Here is an 18834-nt window from a genome sequence, read left to right on the forward strand (position 1 = left end):
AGAAGAGCTCTGACCTGGCTGGTGGTGCCAATGTAACCAATATAATCTGTAGTTAGTTTCCTCTGAACAGGGCTGCGGTTTCAAACTCACTCTTTCTCTAGGGCACCCCTGTGCCTCTCAGAGGCTCCCCTGGTTGTGCCACAGTCTTCACAGCCGCTCACTTTCACAGCCACTCACCTCGGCCCCCAAAGAGGCATGTCTAGGTCCCCCAGACACACAGAGAGGTGTTCTCTCTGAGAAGTAACAGTCCCACCTGCAGCATGACTTTTGAATGTCTCACCAAACATTCCTATAGTTGAAAAAACTGTTTATAAGTATTTGGACTTGGGACCAATTCCAATTTACAAAGACACACAAAATATCCTTGCATGGATTTCATGTATTCTGGTAGCCGGAACTGAAAATCCTAAGGAAATCACAAGACTATTGGACTTTGTGTTCAGCACTCCTCCACTGGTTGTTTGACATTTCAGAAGATCCAGCACTGATGACAGTGAAGTCCTTGAGTCACTAGAACCCGCCCCTGTATCATGTATATTTGTAGCTGCCATGTCCTTGGTGATTCCACGTATAGGTACAAACCTCCAGCCACTGCATTATGTCTGCTATTTTAGTGAGGTTCAGGCATTTACATATTGAAAATGCATTTTCCTTTTACGGTCTCCTTCGTGTCATAGCTAGCGCATTACAGTGATTTTCCCTTTTTATGTAATCTTTCATTATGCTTTTCGGTAAGTTATTGTAATACAAATTTCATTTCGGAATACACTAGATAGGAGGCATTACACAGTATTTATTATAAAAAGGGTCACTGGATTTGACATGGCTGAGAATCACTGCTGTCTAGGGATGAATTCCGGACTTCTTAGCTCATCATCCAAAGCCTTTTATTTCCAGAGTTCTGCCTGTCTTCTCAGGTTTATCTCTCTGGTCCCTTCCCACAAGTGCCTTACAACCAGGCACACACAGCAGCCTGTCTTCCCGGCACATGCCACACTCAGATGTGTTTCCATGCCTTCCTACTCGCCTCGGTCCAGTAAGCCTGGCAGAGCCCCACTGGCCTTCATTCCTCAGCTCCCAGGCTGTCTGCTGAGCTTCCCCATCTTGACCTTGGCACCATCAATACTGCGTTCAGGTTGGTCAGGTGCGTTCCTCTTTCTGCCCCTGATTAAGACTTCGAGGACAAAGTCTAAGGATTCATCCTTGTAGCCTCAGATTTTTACCCGGTATCCATCTGGCCAACTGTAGGACGGTAGACAGTATTTATGACATGTATTTGATTCTCACAAGGCAAAATCAGGAAACAACCAAATTCTGTGGTGATATCAGCTCCCAGGAGAGTATACTGGTCACCATGTGGTGTTGCAGGGGTGCTGGAAAAGGGGTGAAGAGGAAGACAAATCTTCCATCTCAGCTTTGTGTCCCCTTTCAGAACCCCTTTCCCCATTCCTCTGTTCCTCTCTTATACCCCTTACCAGTTAAAGTCGTGTCAGAGTGTTTTAGCTACCCAGTGAGTGTGATCAGAACTCACTTCGCAGCGGATGCCGAAGACAATGTGCATGTGCGTGTGTGTGTGTGTGTGCGTGTGTGTGTGTCTGCGTGTGAGAAGGGGCCCAGCCAAGGTCTGAGAACTCTGGAGGACCCTGGCCTTGAAAAATAGGCTTTGGATCTTTGTGGCACACTGGCCACTTAGAAGTATCCCCGAGGACCACAGAATAGAATCACACTTAAAGACAGAAGAGCCTAATTCATGTATCCCTGCTCCTCATTCTACTGAAGGAACAACTGAACCCTGAGAGGTGAGAGCGTTTCCCAGGATCTCCACCCAGAGATGGCTAGTGATGAGAGAGGTCTGTGCAGGCTGCCTGGACTTGGCCCGCACTCACAACGTGCCAATTGTGGCCCCGGCATGTGATGTCCTCCCATTCTGTCATCCTGACTGGTGTCTCCTCCCTTGCGTCCCAACTGAGGGGTGCTCAGAATCATAGTGCCTGCTGGAAGTCCCAGAATGGTACCTGTAACAAGTCAAATAACTCTTTTAATGATATAGATATGCAGCTACTTTTTGCAGTGCTTTTAGAGTAAAAAGTAAGTCGGGTTTTTTTAAACCCAGCTATCTTGTTGAAAATGAATTTGATGAAAAAAGCTTATCTAAAAGCATGTCTTGCATTAATAATCGGGTTACATAATCAGAATCTTTTTCCAAGACTTACATTCTTCCCCACTGTAGTATGTCCCTCAGAATTCAGATCCCTTTCCTTAGCACTCCAGGTTGTCTCCATGTTTCAAGGTTCAAAACTATAAGGCACTGTTTCTCTCACTGAAACAGTTCTAATCTTTTCTATCAATAACTAAAGAGCTATAGTGCTAATTTCATTCAGCAGACTTGTGGCTTAAAGACGGCTACAAAGATTTTTAGGCCAATTTATTTTTGTATCTCTTATCTCTTAACAGAAATAGTACATGCTGATTGTAGAAAATTAAGAAAAATGAGATGAACAAGAATGGTGTACGTTATTAGAGATTTTTTTTCCAATTTATGTAAAATGTTTGTCTTCCAAATCATGCTATGGCTCACTAAATGTTTGCTCTTTCTTTGAAGAGGAAAAGAAATAAATGTCTACGAGTGTCTCAATATAATTGAGCAGTATTTATGTACAATTGCAAGGCTGTGTACAAAAACCCATTTTGAAATGGCTGCACCCTGTTCTCTATAGGCTTTCTGAAGAGCAGTGTGAATGATCCATTGCTTTAATTAGAAACCTTAGGCTATGGAGAATGGTAAGAGGAAAAAGTACTCTGCCTGGTGCTGGGAAATCCTGATGAAAATAAGACAAAGGCAGCTAAATGAAATCTCCTGCGAAGAGAAATTTTCACTATCATTTTCCCGAGAGGATTCAGCTTCTGGAGTTAAAGAACTAGGCTTACTCCATGGCAGTTGGTCATCACATTGGATTCATTTAGCTGCATTTGTTGATACCTGGATTTTTCTAGAAACACTTGTAAAGAACTGTAAATCCACAATTCAGCATCATGGACCATCCGCACAAGAGTGGGAGTCCCTGAAGACTATAGAAGGTTGGTAAAAATCCATTCCATTATTACAAATCTTTAATTATCTGACCTCAGGTTTCTATTCTAAACTGGGTTCCTGGTAAGAAGAGGAAGACAGAAGGGCATTTTCAGGACTAGGAAAAGCAGAGTCACCATCCTCTTAAATAAATGGAGGTCAGTGGAAAAAAGAACATATATGTTCCGGGGTGGTTGTCCAGCCAGCCTTGCATGCTAACATGCGCTGTTCTGGCAAGTAATTAGTTAATGCAAACCAGACATCAGTTTTGCATGTCTAAGAGATAGGACACAGCTGCACACTGTAATACCATTGAAAGGACAGGAGCTATGAGAAGATTTCTAGATTTTGTTGTAGAAGTTGGCCATCCCACGTGAGTTCTTCTCTCATGGTGGAGCCATTGGAGAGCCATGGACAAAATGCAGGTAACAAAAGGAATGGGCTCAATTAAGATGTCTCAGAGAAATAACCTGTAAATGGTAGAAGGATCCTTAGCCCTATTAGTTGATGGGAAGAAAAAAGGCACTCCTCAAAGAAAATTTGGGATCTCGTGTGTCAAATCCTTCCTCAAAGAGGACGACTGAGGTATAGAGAGTAGTGAGGAAGAAGAATAAAAAACAGGATAGGAGAGATTGAAAGATGGGGCTTGGACACCAACCCTTTCACTTCCATAGGAATTAATAAATATGTGACTGTCTTTTGACATTTTGCTTCTCACAATGCTACCCCAGAGGTGTCAGAAAGAACAGAGCCACAGGACTAAAGCACTCCTGAATCTGGGAAAAGCAGGGTCTGAGTCCCAGTGAAAATAAGTGGAAACCCATTCTGCAACTTATTTTCTTTGCTTTAGATTATCTCTGAACACGGGCCATGAATAGGGGTATCATTCATGTTTCTTTAAGCTATTTCGAGCATTTTGGAGGCCATATGCAAAGACCATTTATGGGCTTCCTGGATAAAAGGTAAAATAAAAACACAAAAAAACAAAAAAACAAAAAAACCTAAGATCACTAACATGATCTCTGCCATTTTTCATATCACCTGAAGTAGGAATCCTTGGTCAAAAAGCTGCAAATATTTCATTGGGATATGTGATGGCAAGAGGGAAGGAAACAACCGTAACCAAAGCTTCAAAGTGTAAAAGTTCTGGCCAGAGACTTCCAGAAGAAAAGGGAGGGGTGGTGTGTCCTGAAGACATTTCCAGAGAAGGGGCGCAAAGGCAGGAGATGCTCTGGAAGCCCCATTGCAGGTCAGAACTCTGCAAAGGCATCCAGAACATACTTCTTCATGGAATGCATATCTGGGGAAGAAAGAAAGGAAAAGAAATCACCCAAGATGGTGACTGAGAGTTCTGTGTACAGCAGGCCACGGCCAGCAGCTTGATCTCAGTTACCAAGAGAAGATTCATGACACAGAGGTTCAGGGGCCACAGAAAGATGGATCTGGGGAGTCCGCAAACAACCCAAGAGTGCCAGGGGTGAAGGTGCTAGGAATCCAGACTCTTTGGGAGCCTTTTGAGCACCACCAGCAGCAGCCCTGGGCTACGAGGCCACCCCTGCCCTCAGAGTGATGCTAATTTGCAAAACAGCTAAAGCCACATGCATTTCTCCCTGCCTGCTTTCCAACCTTGCAACCTTCCAGATGTGCCGGAAGAAGAGATTTAGATGGAAACTAAAATACCAGTGAAGAAAATATTGGAGTTGAAATACGAAATAAGAAAATTCACAGTGAAGAAATAGACCAAATGGAGGAAAAAACTTCAAACAACTAAAAAAATAATAGAAGTTGGGGTGCCTGGGTGGCTCTCTCAGGTTGGCATCTGACTCTTGGTTTTGACGCAGGTCATGATCTCACCATTTCATGGGTTTGAGCCCCGCGTTGGGCTCTGTGCTGGCAGCGCGGAGCCTGCTTGGGATTCTCTCTCCCCCCTCTCTCTTTCTGCCCCTCCCCCACTCATGCTGTCTCTGTCTTTCTCAAAATAAATAAACTTAAAAAATTTTTGAAGAAATCATAAAAGAAATCCTTGAGACTTCAGATTGAAGAAACTTTTGGGATATCAGGGTTTATTTTGGTTTTTACCTTGAGAACAAAAAGAGATTCACACCTAAATTTATCCTGGTAAAACTTCAGATGTTAAAAGATAAAGGACAAAAGCAGTAACTCCTAGTTGGTTGCTGGCCGTGGCTCATCTCCTCTGCAATGGAATTATGCTAAGACAGTGAAACAAGATCTATAGAGTTTTTAGGGAAAAGAGTGTGGCCCAGGAATTCCAAACTGTGACAATTTATCATGGCAACACTAGGAAATAACCATATTCTGAGATGTGTGAGTATTCAGGGGAGCAAACCACCCATGTCACATGAAAAATACTCAAGAAGGTAAATGCGGTCGATAATAGTGATAATAATGAAACAAAGTAAGGTCCTCAGTGAATAATTACTGTTTAGATGGTTACGTGTAATTAAAATGTCAAAATGGTTTAAGAGAAGTTACAGACTGATAAACCTAATTGTAACACCCTGGTTTTAAAATCTGAGATAATTCTAACACAATCTGAGAGGCAGAGAAAAAAGAAAAAAAATGAAAGCAAGCTCAATTAATTCTTCCCCTTATATGAGGCATTGAGGATCTATTGATAGTATGGACAGGGCAAGAAATGGCTCCCTATTTTTAAAGAAAGATGCTCTCAAATAGACTATGAGTAGAAAGTGTTATTTTCCAAGTCAGTGGAAAGATAAAATACAACACATCCAAAAATAAAATAAAATAAAACCCAAAAAAGCAATACAACAGTCAAGCATGAAATGCAATTGCATTAAGTAAGATAAGTGCCAAAGGGTCGAATTCCATCTTCAGAAGAGAATGGGTTTTCGCGTTGGGTTTGGAAAACAAAATCTAGCTAAATGTTGTTTTCAAAAAACACGTAAAACAAATTGGAGAGAAACATATTTTTCACAGAGATGGACAAAGACACACCCGAGGAACACAAATGGAAAGCAGAAGTGGCAATTTTAATACTGGACCAACTAGCGTGAAGGGAAAGGAATCACTTGAACAATGACAGCCATTTCACAGATCAAAAGCAGAATCTCAAGTAAGGTGCAATTGTCAGGAATAATGAAGGGACCAGTGAAAACAGCACTAAAAAACATGAAGCCAGTTCTCTTAGAAATTTGAGTGAGCAAAACACTGGTATTAGCTGCTTTTAAATGAAACAATTCCATTATTTAAAGCAAGTTATTGATGTTTAACACTATTTTTTCTTTATCTTTTAAAAAAATGTTTATTTATTTTGAGAGAGAAAGAGAGAGGGTGTGAGGAGGGGAGGGGCAGAGAGAGAGGGAGACAGAGAATCCAAGCAGGCTCTGTGCTGTCAGTGCAGAGCTTGGCACAGGTTTCGATCCCATGAAACGTGAGATCGCAACCTGAGTGGAAATCCAGAGTTGGACCCTTAACTGACTGAGCCACCCGGGCGCCCCAACACTGTTTTTCCTTTACAGTGTCTTTTATTTATTTGTGTCTTCTAGGCTATTTTATTGAATCCTTAAACAAATATTGTTTCTTGTTTAATAATCATATTTAAAGCCAAGAATTTTTGTGCTCCATAGGGTCTGCCTCCTCCTTCTTCTGCTCCTGGGGCTGCTTGTCACCTGCTCAGCGGGGAGCTGGTACCTCTTTGTGAAGCGACAGTGGAGGAGACTGGGGTCTGGCAAATAGCCCAAAGAAGGGGTCAAGACTGACAAGAGCGATCATTTTAATGTGAAGGTGGTGGGGTAGGATGGTTCTATGGTACAACGGAAGATTAAGAGGCATACACCATTTAGGGGCACCTGGGTGGCTCAGTTGGTTAAGCATCCCACTCTTAATTTCAGCTCAGGTCACCGTCTCACAGTTGGTGAGTTTGACCCCTGCGTCCAGCTCCTCCCTGGCAGCCCAGAGCCTGCGTGGGATTCTGTCTTTCCCTCTCTCTGCCCCTTTCCTAATCTCTCTTGCTCGCTCTCTCTCAAAATGATAAACTTAAAAAAAAAAAAAAAAGGAGGTATACATCACTTAGTAAAGCTCTGAAAGCCTGTTGCGAAGCAAAGGATTTGTCAGTGAGGCAGATTCTGATTTGATGGGCAGCCCATGAATAAAACAGACACATCTGCACAGCTGGAAATGGAAGATGAAGCACAGTCGGTGTGTTCCAGCAGACAAAGGTGTCTACTGAAAAGGGAATCTGCTACTTTCCTCCAGAAACTCTGCTCCTCCGGACCAGGAAGACATTCTCAATCAGAAAACCGCAATTTGGTTTCACTGCATTCTGACTACTACTACAGTATAGTTGTGTCTCTTCTCTCATTGTCCCCTTCCCCCCCCCCTTTATTGTACGTAAAGTAACTGTGTGTGCACAAAAAAATAAAGCCAAGGATTTTCTTTTAAGAAGAACCTTAACCCTATCTCATTATTCTGTCTAATGTAATGTCTTATCTAATAGTCCGCAGTTTGATTTTAACTTTCTTTTTCCCTCGGGATTTATTTATGAATATCTACTTTTATTTCCCAACTCATTTTATTTTTAAAGTGAATTTGAGTTCTATCTATTGCTCTCAAAGATTGTGACCTGAGTGATTTATATAAATAGTTCGTGTTAGTCGAAAAAACTGTATTTTTTCTTTGTAACGTGTAGAATTATTATCTGAATTTTCTTAATTTTCTACATTGAGCATGTACTATTTTTATTAGGAGAAAAAATATATATAAATTAATTGATGTAAACATCCTTTTGGCCATATTTAAATCATGAGCCTGTTGAAAACATCGTTATGGTTCCTTACTTGATGTAAAAGTTTAGAAATAATTTATTTTTTTTATTTTTATTTATTTTTTATTTTTTATTTTTCAACGTTTATTTATTTTTGGGACAGAGAGAGACAGAGCATGAACGGGGGAGGGGCAGAGAGAGAGGGAGACACAGAATCGGAAACAGGCTCCTGGCTCTGAGCCATCAGCCCAGAGCCCGACGCGGGGCTCGAACTCACGGACCGTGAGATCGTGACCTGGCTGAAGTCGGACGCTTAACCGACTGCGCCACCCAGGCGCCCCTAGAAATAATTTAAAGAAAGACATGGTGCATTTATAGTTTTACTTGCAGGAATTAAATCCCAGATATCAAATTACTCTCTTGAAATATAAGATAGGAAAGTTCTCCTCCATGTAATCACAGAGAAACTATTTTGGTTATTTATAATGTCCAAACTCTGTTATTTTGTATAATATAGCTAGGGATTGGCATTTTTAGTGCTGTAATTGGTCTGTTTTAGAAAGCAAAGCTGAAATCAATGTCATCTTCTGCTTCTCTATTCTTTTTCCACGAAACGCACCTTGAATTGCTGGGCCTAGTACAACACCTTTAGAAAAACATTTAGTGCGACAAGACTGTAATTTTCCAAATAAAGCAACCGATAAATTGGAAAAGTATATGTGCAAAGAATATCAATCATCATATGCAATATAATTACACACGCAATAAATAATACTTAAAGTATTTTAGGTACAGACTTCTGACATGTAAAAATAATACAGGAAAAACATTGATAAATAATTCCACCGATTGTAAATTATAACAAATTAGAAGAAATAATAAGTCTTTTGTTACAATGGGTTGTATTCTAATTGTATTCTTTTTTTTTAATTTTTTTTTTCAACGTTTATTTATTTTTGGGACAGAGAGAGACAGAGCATGAACGGGGGAGGGGCAGAGAGAGAGGGAGATACAGAATCGGAAACAGGCTCCAGGCTCTGAGCCATCAGCCCAGAGCCTGACGCGGGGCTCGAACTCGGGGACCGCGAGATCGTGACCTGGCTGAAGTCGGACGCTTAACCGACTGCGCCACCCAGGCGCCCCCCAATGGGTTGTATGCTAAGTTGGTTGTAAAACCAAATGAACTTTCTCATTTAAGAAAAAAAGACATGCAGGTGGGTTCTAGAAGCTCATTTGACCCATAGTTCACCGAACCTTGTCAGGGCATGAATGTGAAATTGGAAGAAGGATGTTTCTTCAGAAGAACGTGCTGGGAGCTCTACTCAGGAAGACTGGCCCACATGTGTCCCACCTATGCCAGCTGAGGGAAAGGACATTCTGACTGCACCTCTCATGGGTGCCAGTGGGCAAGACCTGGGAAGGTGTGAGTGGTTTCTCAGGTGAGGCTGATTCTCTGACACATTCTTTATTCACCCAAAGTATTGGCTCTCTCCAATCGGCTTCTCCTTTGATCTTTATATTTTTAAAAGAGGCAGAGAAAGATTATTTTCTAAATACCTCTATGCATATAGTCACACCTGTATAATTCATAAGAGAAATATGCCAAATGGTGACATACCTTCAGATATATGAGGAACCCTTTTTCTTTTTAAGTTTATTTACTTTGAGAGAGAGAGAGAGAGAGACAGGAGAGGCAGAGTGCGAGCAGGGGAGGGGCAGAGAGAGGGAGAGAGAGAGAATCCCAAGTAGGCTCCATGTTGTCAGTGCAGAGCCCAACATGGGGCCTGAACTCATGAACCATGAGATCATGACCTGAGCCAAAAATCAAGAGTTGGACGCTTAACCGACTGAGCCACCCAGGTGCCCCTATGAGGAACATTTTTGAGAGTTCTTTCCACCCAGGTGCCCCTATGAGGAACATTTTTGAGAGTGCCCTTATGAGGAACATTTTTGAGGCATGTGGAAAAGAGCCAAGATACCCGCTTATTTTCAGGAAGGTCCCAAGGAGCCCTGCATCATGAATTAGCCTGAATAAACACGTCCTCCCTTACTTAAATGAAGCTTGAAATGAGACAAAGGGCTCAGTAACACACCTTCATGGAAACCTCGCCCCTCTCACAGGATGGAGCCATCCCCAACTGCTCTGTGCACCTGCTACAGCCCTTCACGTGGCAGGGCAAGGCCACTTCCCGGGGGTCGCAATGTCAGCCCAGGCCTGCTTCCCAAAGCTCTTAGGAGAGCACTTCCCATTCCACGCACACTGGTGCTCTAGAATGTTGGCCCTCTTCCCAACATTCAACCTACCGCGTCTGCTCCCTGAGGTGCCCTCCTTTTGTCATGGAACTTTGCCATTTCTGAAGAACCCCCATCGCATGCCCAGTCACCCTCTGTCTCTTCAAGGGACCATGTCAACAAATATTTTGTGTGAAGTCTTCTAGAGCCTTCTTCCCCACTGTATCCTCTCTTTCTGTGCTTTCAATTTTTAACTAGGCCACCCACCTCCCTCTTTCTCTTTCATCCCATCTGATGGAGTTAAATGCCTAAGGCCACAGTCCGCAGAGAGAGAAGAGGAGATGGAGGCAAAGGTCACGTACCCTGTACCTGGGGTCAGTTCAGGGTCCTGGCCCGGATGTAGGAGCTCACTGTTTGCGGGTTACGTACACCTCAGCGCCTCTTCTCACATCCTCTGCCCACAGCTGCTCGGCAAGAGATATTGGTGATGGCAAAAGTCCGAGTCCGGCTGGAAGAGAGGAAGGGGGTCAGGAAGGGGACTGGGAATGAGGAGAACGCGAATAAGTGATAGAAGAGAGGGGAGGAGTTAGTGACAGTGGGAAAAAGAAACCAATGCCCTTTCCTCCTTGCAAACTGGAGAGTCAAGAAGAGCAGACAAGAGAGCTGGTTGCCGGGGCAGCCACATGTAGCAAAGCTTGGCAACTTGTGGTGGGAGGGGTAAAAATTGAGACGGGAGGGCGACTGCCAAGGCAAGATGTCAAGATGGAAGGACCTTCATGTTCAGCTGCTCTTCACGAGGGCAGCTGCCACACTGGGTAGGGGCGATGCAAAGCCACTGAGCTAAGGGGACCTTTAACCGCTCCTTGACATTATACTTGCATAGCCCTCTGCTCTCAGTGAGACGTGTGTGGGACAGATCATCCGGAGGGGGATTAATGCTTAAGTGTGGTCGATACTCCCTGGTGTGACCCACAGGCAAGGACTAAGGTTTGTTATCAGTTCTTACCAAGGTTTTCAGGTCAGCAACAGTAGGAATGGATGTTACAAAAGAAAGAAAGAACCGACTGGAAGTTTTCCATCGCTGATGTGATCTCTTGATGCAGGTCTTGCTGACGTTGTTTAAATCACTGTGATATTTGAAACTTATGTTGATCCCTGAATGGAATTTGACAACTGATGTATTTCCTTTTATATTTTTTAAATAGTTTCTAAAACTTTTCCGACTTAGTTTCAAAGGATGTGATTTTGATATATTTGTATATTAACATTTTAAAATAAAACAGTTACATTGCTTTGATAAATATGAAATGCATTCTGAAAATTGGAACATAAATACTGTTGCCATTTGATACCCAACATCATCCATTTTTAAAACACGTGAACATTTCTTCCTTCACAGTCAGAAAGTTTACATCAATCATTTTCCTCTTACCACCGTATTTCTATCACAATTCCCCCGTAGACTTATATCCAAATACGACTTTTATGTATAAAGTATTTAATTTTTTAACACTATCAAATTTCTTTTAAGCAGAACTATGTCCATAAATTAAAATTATTTTTAATTTCCCCTGGTTAAAAACCTCTAAATGTAAGGGTGCCTGGGTGGCTCAGTGGGGTTGGGTATCCAACTTCGGCTCAGGTCATGATCTCGTGGTTCATGAGTTCGAGCTCCATCTCCTGTTCTGTGCTGACAGCTCAGAACCTGGAGCCTGCTTCAGATTCTGTCTTCCTCTCTCTCTGCCCCTCCCCTGCTCTCGCTCTGTCTCTCTCTGTCTCTCTCTCTCAAAAACAAATAAACATTAAAAAAAATCTCTAGAGTTAAAACTTCTATTTTAAGTAGAGTAATTATTATAAATCAAAATACCTTAAAGATATAATGAATTATGATAAATAATTTTTAAGTGTTTATTTATTTTTGAGAGTGAGAGAGATAGAATGTGAACGGGGGAGGGGCGCAGAGCAAGGAAGACACAGAATCCAAAGCAGGCTCCAGCTCTGAGCTGTCAGCACACAGACCAACACGGGGCTTGAACTCACGAACCACAAGATCATTACCTCAGCCAGAGTCAGGCCCTTAACCGATTGACCCATCCAGACTCCCCACTGCTCTTTATTTTTTTAAACTCGCATTTCTAGGTTTTCTACATTTTCTATGGCATAGAACATTTTCAATATAATTTTTGATATGTTGATAAAGTAGAACAAGGGCATAAATGTGAATTCACTTGTCTGGAGCAAGTCAGCCACGAGCATGATTGTAGAATCACATTATTCCATCCGTTTGAAGAAATACCTTGCTTATGATTGAGTTCTGAGGGGCAGGATTCCTCAAATGAGGACCACAGATGATGCGTCATAGGATTGTGAGTTCTCTGGCATAACATGTAAGTAATGAATGGTAACTTGTAACTATAGTGTAGTGTGGACCATCTGAATGACTCTATCCTGAGGCCTCCTGTAGGATTTCAGGGAACATGTCTTCCATGACACGAAGGCCCCCAGTTGCGATCTTTGGTCCCCCATTTTTCTCTAGCTTCATCCACTGTCTGTCTTAGCTTCATCCACTCTCTGTCTTATTCATTCAGTCCCTTGGCTTTAATGCCATCTCTGTATTCACTGGCTCCTAAATTTTTATCTCCAGTGCAGACTTCTCCCCCAAACTCCAGACTCTTGTAACCAGCTTCTCCTCCACTTGGATGCCTGCCAGATGTCCCCAAATTAATCAGGTCAGGATTGAACTCCTATCTCTCCTCAACCCCACACCTGCTCTTCCGGCAGCTTCCCCAGCTTGGTTGGAAGCACCTCCATCCTTCCGGGGTGACCCTTCTAAACTGTAAGACAGATCATGTGATGCCCTGGCTCAACAAGCTGCAGTGGCTCCCCTTTCCATGCAGAATAAAAACCAAAGCAGCTGCCGTGGTTTCTTGGAGTTTACACAGCCTTGCCCTCACAAATCCGCCCTTCTCTCCTACCCTAACTCACCATGTGCAGCCACAGTGACTTCCCGCTGTTTCTTAAACACACCAGGCCATTCCCACCTGGAGGATTTTCTCCCCCTGATACCTGCTCTGGCTGCTCCCTCACATCCCACAAATGCTCTCTCCATTCTCACCTTTTCAGTGAGGTCCCACCTGACCCCCTGCCACCTGCCCCATCCTAGCCCAGGCACTCCCTAAGCCCTGTTCTACTCTCCTTTTTAAAGTGCATTTATCATTTTCCAACACATATAAAGCTCACTCAGTAATACATCTCTTGTTTTCTGTCTACCCCTGCTAGAGGATGAGCTCCACACAGACCAGGATCTTATCTATTTTGTTCACTAATGTGCAAATTGCCTAGAACAGTGCCTGGCACATGATATGTGCTTAGTGTTTTTTATGGATGAATGAATGAGTGAATGAATGAATAAATGACTAGAACGTAGGCCAAATCACACATACATTTTATGTTTTGTCATGCTTTAGGGAACAGTGATGGAAAATGTGAGTTCTCACACAGCACACGGTACAGCAATCATAAAATTCAGAGAGCCCACACCAACTGGGCAATTGGCCTTGGGTTCTCATTCCAGGCAGGTACACGGCATACAGTCTAGCCCATCTTGCTCTGTGCTAATGAACAATTCATTAGCAGCAACTACTAGAATTACAATGAAGATTTTTTTTCCTTTTGCAATGCCAGAAATAAATGGATTAAGCACCCGTTTATTATAGATTCAATACCATCACAATGCTGACTTTATTTTAAGGTGAACTAGTCAGCTTTACGAATTACCATATGACATTTCTTCACTCAACAATTACTTGCTGGCAGAATTTTGTCTAAATTGGAGACCTATTTACTGAAAAAGCCTTGAAGTTATGAAATCACTTTAGCCATTGAACTTATCCAGACAGGCCTTCTCTAAAATTAGTATCTTTCAAGTTAAAATACAGAAATAGAACATCCAACTGAAACTAAGGCTACTCTTTTATTAAACTCAATTTGGATGATTTCATTTCACCCAAACAACAATCCGTTAGTATGTTACATTAATGTTGTTAGTATGATTTTTTATACTTGTACTTAAGTTTTAAGTTTTAGTTTCCTGGTTGTAGAAACTCATAAGGCATTTTCACCTAGTTTCATGTTTGTCATAAGAACTAGGTCCCAACAGTTTCCATCTGTCATCCATTAGAATTTAGGACAAATTCCATAAGGAAAGAGATGAAGGATAGGGTTTATTGAGGAAAGAAAAAACTGACAAGGCCAGATTAATATAAGAGAAGGCACAGGGTTGCCCTTTTCCCATCACCCCAGGGAGAGGAAAGCCAAAGCCAGTGTACTTTGATGGACACACGGTGGAGCTTGTGTCCCAACGGAGGGACCCTTCCCCATGTGGGTGTTACTCTTTACAAGGCAGGTATATGAATCATCATCAATGGGGGTATTCAGAGCACCAGCTGGGAAGTGGGTACCAGCTGTCTCCAGAGTAGTCTGCAAAGGGGAACCCAGGCTCTGCTCTCAGAGGAAGACAGCTGCTGACAGAGGGGGAGGAGATGAATCCCCTAGTCCCTTCTTGTTCATTGCCCAGGCAACCCAGTGTGAGCACACGATGATTCTGCTCAGTGTGTCACAATGTTTGCTGTATTTTAAGTAACAGTATAATAAAAATAATTTAAATCAATAGCTGGTGTCTGTTACTTTCCCATAATGGGTTCTACATAATACTCGGGTTTCTAAAATGCTGCCTGATAAGCACTGACATTTAAAAATAGGCTCACTCACTAAGATATTTTAGTTTACAATTGGCAAACAGTTTGGGAGACACCACTATGCAAGACCAAATAAACCCTTCACTTCAGGGAATTACGTTCTTGGGATCTGGGATGAGTACATAGTAGAAGTAAGCACCTGTCGGGGCGCCTGGGTGGCTCAGTCGGTTAAGCGTCCAACTTTGGCTCAGGTCATGATCTCAAGGTCCGTGAGTTCGAGCCCCGTGTCGGGCTCTGTGCTGACAGCTCAGAGCCTGGAGTCTGCTTCAGATTCTGTGTCTCCCTCTCTCTCTGACCCTTCCCCGTTCATGCTCTGTCTCTCTCTGTCTCAAAAATAAATAAACATTAAAAAAATTAAAAAAAAAAAAAAAGAAGTAAGCGCCTGTCTGCTTTTCTGCTTTTTCCTTCACAGCCCTGATATTTTCCTTGGAGGGTTCTTCTGGAGTGTTATGGTTTTCCAGAGATGAACCTAATGCCAATCGAGAACCTTGTCAGATAGGAGCTGATCCATTTCTAACTTCATGTTCAAACATGGCACATCCTATGATGCAGTCAGTAAACAATAAATATTTTTCTTTTGACACAAGCGATTGTCATCAGTTTAACTAAAGATGACATATCTTTAGTTAAGATATGTCTTAAACTTAAGACAAAAAGTTTTTGTCATCACCTGGTCGCTGACCACACAAGGACAGAGAAATCAACAAAACTGGCATTCTTTCCATTGAGGGCTTTTTAATTAATTACTCTTCAAAAATGGCATCTGTTTATCTGACAGATGAAAACCCTACAGGATACTTTTATCTCTTTGGTTTTCCAGTTAGATCTATTAAGGGACTATTCCAGCTTCCAATAGCTAAGACACTTTTAAAGCAGAGATGACCAATTTCTAGTCCAATTAGTTAAGATACATTGGCCCTTTGGTTCTAGGAATTTGTGCAACTATTTCATCCCTTAAAGAAACAATTACCTTCTCTATGGAGCATTTGCCATTTCTTCTTCATTATTTCCACACTGCTACGTCAATGAAAATATTGTGCAATTAGCTAGGTGCGTTTGAGGTCCACCTATCTTTCCCAATAAGCCTTGCTATGAGTCTTTATGATTACTTTGCATTTTATAAGCAAGAACTTTTCAGTGAAGACCTCTAAGGATTTCCTTTCACCACCTCTTTATATAGTTAGTGTATTTTAGAATAACATACTACCACTAAAAATGCAACCTAGATATTCTCTGGGCTTCTAACGGAGAAGTCAGCCTCAGCTCCCTGCAGGGCCTCCTCAGCCCCACAGTTGCACACACACAGGATCAAGGAAAGAACTTGTTAAGTAGAAGACCAGGGGGGAGGGGGGGTGGAAGTTACAGAGAGGGAAGGAGACAAACCATAAGAGACTCTTAAATACTGAGAACAAACTGAGGGTTGATGGGGGGCTGGGGGAGAGGGGAAAGTGGGTGATGGGCACTGAGGAGGGCACCTGTTGGGATGAGCACTGGGTGTTGAATGGAAACCAATTTGACAATAAATTATATAAATACATACATACATACATACATAGGGAAAGAACTTGTTTTATTTGTAGAGCCCTTTGGCAGTTTTCAAAGCATTTCCCCCTGTGATTCAATTTGTTCTTTCCAACAACCCTGGGAAGAATCTGTTGTGATTTCTATTGAAAGAATGTAATTAATCAAGACTTAGGGAGGTTGAAGTGTACCTGGTAATAAGCGACAAATGAGGAATCAATGTCTTTTGATCCTGAAGCCTGGGCACTTCCCTGCATCTCACACTACCTTTGATAGGAGCGTCAGGCCCAGTGTTAAGCACAAGCACCCTCCCAGCAGCTTTACACACACAGACTGCCTACTGATCATGACTCCCAATTGGTGAAAGGTTGAAATACGCCTCAGCCACACCACCATGCGATCATCTCGTACACAAGAGGAGTGTGACTCCACTTCAAAGACGTGTTGGAGTGAGAAATGAAGCCGTTATTTCAAAACACCCTGAAGGTTTCTAGTGTTTGGAAATCTATTTTTAAAAACCATGTATTTTTTTCATTACTAATTTACTCTAGTACTGTTCGATTTTCTCCTGAGGGATTTCTGGTAGAGAAGAAGATTGAGTTGCAAAGCCAAAAATAAATCACATGCAGATTAATATTAAATACTATCAGTACAGCTTCTGATATATGGTAGTTTTGTGGCCCTTGGGCTATAACGACCTTCTGCGAGTGGGCAGAAGATGAAAGGAAGCAAAACGGAAGGTGTCATTAGATTAAGATTAGCCAAAGGAATGCTCTTCGAATCCAGTGGCTGTTGGCAAGGTTGGAACGAGGGTGTGGTGGCTGAGGACTCGCCGTGGGCTCACAATTTAAGGGTGCTAAAAGACTCAATAGTTGAAGAAAAGTAATATTTTAATACAGCCTTCTGAAACATCAAAGGAATGCCAAAATAAAATCCCTGATGAATAAAATATTAAAAATTTTAATAAAGACAGAATTGGCATTATTGGCTTTTTCTTTTGTTGCCAGCCCCAGTTTGGTTGGGCACAACACTGCCCCTGACACTGCATGGTTACTTCATTTAACATTTTGACATCTCGTTCATGGTGGATTTTTTTCTATACATTGTGAGTTTTCAGAAATAGTGCACTAGAATATTATTTACAAATTTCACACCCAAGATGAACGCCTACCTATCTCACCCTAGTCCTGGCTTCCAACATCCAACAGTGTCTATCCCTGGATCCCTACTTCAGTGATAACCCTTGGGCTGCTCGGTTCATCCCGAGCATGGAGATTTTCCACATCCCCCAGCCCTTTCAGAGTCTCTCAACTCCCCAGACTCCTCACTGCAACTGAGACTACGTTGTGTTAGATACAAGAAACTGAGGGGACCAAATGACCAGCGTCGTAACAAATATCCTACCCTACTGGCTCCCTTCCCCCACAGATCAAGAAATCTGCATAATGGGAGGCATCTCCTTGTTCAATATGTATTTCCTTCTATGACTTCATGAACAAAAACGCAAACATACTCTGCCCCTCTGCATGTGCCACAAAAAAGCCTTTTAAAAAACTTCGGCAGAAACTCTGTCTGTCAGTGTCTGTCAGGAGTGTCCAACACAACCATCTCTCAGAAACCCAACAGCTTGTTAGAAGATCTCCCAGGATGTGTGATGAGCAGAGGCTCCAAGCTTAGGCCACCTAGATTGTATGGCTGCTTCTAAGAGGCAGGAAACTATATACTCTGGCTTCTCTTCAGATCGAATAAATTTTTCGCCTTTTACTAAGAGGCAGGAAACTAGGTGAAGGACATTCAGGAGGCCCACCATGCACGTACCTAGGATTGTTAGGACCCTCTGCCTGGGAGGGTATGTAATCCAGGTGTGGCAAAGCAGGAGATTAGCAAATGCAGCAGAGAGAATGAGGTGAACGGGATTTGAAGAGCAGGAGATATATTCAGACATAAAAAGGAATGAAACCTTGTCATTTGCAACGACATGGATGGAACTAGTGAGTATTAGGCCTAGTGAAATCAGTCCGGGAGAGACAAACACCATACGATCTCACTCACATGTGGAACTTAAGAAACAAAACAAAAGAGGAAAGGGGAAAAAGAGAAGGAGAGAGACAATGAAGAAACGGACTCTTAACTACGGAGAACAAAGTGATGGTTACCAGAGGGGGAAAGGGTGGGGGTGGGAGAAACAGGGGACAGGGATACACAGTGGACTTATCGTGATGAGCGCTGAGTAATGTATAGAATTGTTGAATCACTACATTGTATACCTAAACTAATATAACACTGTATGTTAACTACATTGGAATTATAATGAAAAAATTAATAAAGAAAAAGAGCCAGAGAAGATGGAAACGAGAGCCGTGGCAAAGGAAGCACTTAGAGGAGATGAGTGAGAAACCAGGCAAGAATTGGTACCGCCATATGCACACACCTGATTGCTAGCTTCCACCACTGCAGACCACTGACTGGTTCAGAGCCAGGTGAATCAGACCTAGAGGGCGTTGCTTCCT

Source organism: Herpailurus yagouaroundi, unplaced genomic scaffold (assembly GCF_014898765.1).
Source record: "Herpailurus yagouaroundi ecotype Mexico unplaced genomic scaffold, PumYag 100, whole genome shotgun sequence".
Taxonomy (NCBI): Eukaryota; Metazoa; Chordata; class Mammalia; order Carnivora; family Felidae; genus Herpailurus; species Herpailurus yagouaroundi.